The sequence below is a fragment of the Pongo abelii genome, chromosome 5 (genome assembly GCF_028885655.2).
Source record: "Pongo abelii isolate AG06213 chromosome 5, NHGRI_mPonAbe1-v2.0_pri, whole genome shotgun sequence".
NCBI lineage: Eukaryota > Metazoa > Chordata > Mammalia > Primates > Hominidae > Pongo > Pongo abelii.
In genome coordinates, this window is record NC_071990.2 from 161,623,961 (window position 1) to 161,627,364 (window position 3,404).

The window sequence follows — 3,404 nt, forward strand, 5'->3', positions numbered from 1 at the left end:
CAGGGTGCATCTTGGAGGGCTACTTGCACTGTGTCTGGCAGGTTTGCTTCCTTGTTTTCATACTTGTATAGTTTCTGCCCTTTGTAGTACTCTCACTGTGCTCCCCCATGTGGACCTGACTAGCTGGAAGAAATAGAGCACGTCGGGGAGAAAATGTCATTTCTCTTTCAGATCTGATGTTTAAGAAATGTATGCTGAGCGTAAAGATTATTACTGGGGACAGACCCAACCAATTCTGGGGCAGGGTTGGCTAGCAGAAGCCTGGAGAAGATTCCCTGAGGCTGATGGGGATCCGATCAGCCTGGGAGAGTTCTGTTCTCAGGGTTTTATCTTGGGCTTTTATCTGGTCAATGAGGTCTGAAGCCTCTTTTGCAGCTCCAGAGGGCAGAGGGCAGACCAGTTCCACTCTGAGACTCTGTCAGTCAAACAGATGGGTTAATCACTCATCCCTCCGGTCAAGTTTGCAAGTCTAAATTTCTAGCATACCTGAAGTTGTTCTGCTCCTGAATGGTGAACCGAGACAATGTGTCCTAAGCCAGTTGCCTGCCATTCTGTGGACCTTTCATGTGTTTCCACTTCTTATTCCGGAACCGTCTTCTGTGATAGTGAGCACTCAGGCACTGACCATTCCTTCCATTGGTGCCGCCCAGCCCCCTGCCCTCCTGACTCTCCATCTTTCTAACACAGAGGGGAGTGCTGGGCTTTTGTGAGGCAGTTAATGGTTATCTCCACAGAATTAGGCTCGGTATCGAGGGCATAGAAGAGTTCCTTCCAGATAAGGAGCACATCTTGGGATGTGACTTGAATTCTCTAGACTTCCTTGGGTTTAGCGCTGAGTGAAGAGGCACGGAGAGGGTTTGGAGCTTTAGGGTAAAGCACTGATGGAAGAAAGGAATTCTGCCACTTACTGGGGTGCCTACGGGCTCTCCCACTTATGGTCTATGTAGGGATTCTACCACTGTACCCTACTTAAAGGGACCTACCACTTGTGCGTACTGCCACTTATGGGTCCACTGCATGGCCGTGGGCAAATAAGCTTCCTTCTTCCCTGCTCCCATAAGGCCCTCCACCAGGCCCCCTTCATTATAGTTCTCTGTTGTTTGATGGCAGAAGGAGGGATGTTGTTTCTCTAGGGAACTTTGGAAGGTGTGACTTGGAGGTGGATGCTAGAACTTCCGCCGGAAGTTGGAGCTCCAGACCCTCCTCTTCCCCAGGTTCAGTTGCTTTGTTACCCACTCTTGCTACACCTCCTTCCCCTCAAACTCAGCCCACCTCTGAAGGGGAGAATGATTACTCACAAAGACAAACCAAGCACAGAAATAGCCAACCTATTTGTGGCTTAAATGCAAGCAGTTTTATTTTTACAGTGAGTTGCTGTATTTTCTCTAAGGATAAATCATTATCTACCAAAAATGTGACTCCAGCTCCATCTGCGATAGTTCCTGCTTTGTTAGTGGTGCCAATTAGTCACAAAACAACTGGGGCCTTCCGCCACCCACTCAAGCTGGGGGCAAAGAGAGCCACCTCCCTACCTAGAAGCCATCGGGCCACCCTGGCTTCCTGGCGGCTTGCTCTTCATTCACCTTGGGACCATTGTCAATTTCCAAATTGGGCAGCTTGTTGTCCTCTGCCCGTGTGGACAGACTTCTGTTCTGTTAGGCACTGGAAAAAGCAAATTGGTAAGGCCCTCTGTTCTGTTGACTTACGTAATGACATTGGAGTCCTCCTTCTAGTTGGTCACTCTGCGCAGGGTTTCACAGCACCCATGGGGACAGGGTGAAATGTTCATAACATCTGGGCAGCGCCTGATCTGAGAAGCAGCGAATGTGGAGCAGAGAGGATCCCTCTGTCCCATCCCATCTCCTTCATTCCTCATTTCCTTCGGGATTAATTCCTCCCCTGCTGGGATTGGAATCTTCCTGGGCAGCCTGTTATTTTTCCCTAATCATGTTTTCTTCCGTGGGTCTGATCCTTTCCCACCAGGTGCTCCTTCTTTTCTGCCTTGCAGTCTGCTTTAGATGGTGCCTGTTTCCTTTTTAGTTTCTGACCATCCTCTGGGAAACTAAAGTTCTTCAGGAAGCTGAACTTCTCCTTCCTTGGAACATCAGAACCAGGTAATGAGAACACCTTTCCAACTTCAAGACCGAGTTCACCTGGTCTGTTGATTTGCTGCTCAGTACTGCCTACCCAGTAGATGCCTGCTGGCTTCAGGGGAAGCTCTCTTCTCTCCCCCTTCTTCTTCCCACTGGGAGGACCGAGTTGCTGGTCAGGCTTCCCACAAGAGTAGTTTGGCTCTGCCCTGGGACTATGGTCTTCCTGCTTACGAAAACAGTCGGAGGGGAACTTCATCTGTGGGTTCCTATGTCTGCTTTCCCACAGAGTCTGAAACTGCCTTCTTACCCCTTTTGATATAGTTGGTCCCCGGGGTCCCTTAATACTTTGGCACAATATCTATGAAGGAATCCCTTTAAACAAGAGAAAATGCTACCCTGAGTGAGGGGTGTGTCTTCAGGCTTGGGATCTCAGGCTTGGCTACCTGAGATACAAGAGATCCAGAATTCTCAGCCTTTGGGGCTTCACATTGGATTATTTGAAAAATGGGTAACATATTGACCATTTTTGGTTTTTAAAAGATAGAAAAACAAAAAACCTAACCAAACAACAACAACAAAAACAAAAAACCACAAAGAATGCAGAACAGGGATTGGGGAAAAGGAATTTACTTTCATGTTCCTGACTGCACGGGTGAGAGTCTGCATCTAACAGAAACAGCTGCTCCCAGGAGGAGTCCCCGGACCAGGCTGGGAAGCAGTCTGGGCATGGCCAATGGTGCAGACCCCTGCCTTCACCCCTGAACACACTCCTTGGCTTGCTTGCTTTTCATAGCATCCTATGGGTTTTATATACTACACTGAGCATGATACTCTCCGAAACTGGGTTGTGAGAAGGGAACAAATCCTTAACTATCTAGCCATGTGTCTCCCGTATGTCTCTCTGGGTCTATACATAGACTCATCTCATCATAACAAGGTTTTGAGTTAATATTATTAGCTCCATTTTACAGATGAGAAAACCAAGTCTTAGAGAGCTTGGCAGAGGTCACATAACTTATTAGAAGCTGAGCTGGGACTTTGAGCTGGTTCTGTCTTTCTACTACACATGTGGTTTTGCCCTTCCATGTGGCATTTCTCCATGTCGTCTTTCTCTTTAGCCCTGGCTGGCCTTAGTGGTTCAAGGTGGTCCACTGCCTTGCATTATCACCAGCTCACACCCCGCTCTGGATTGGCGTGAAGATTTTCACTTGAGTGTGTCACTGAATGATGCCATTGGAAGCTTCTGCTGATAAGCGTGGGACCATCTGCTTGGCACATCTCAAATATTTTCAGCAGTGGGAGAGCAGCTCT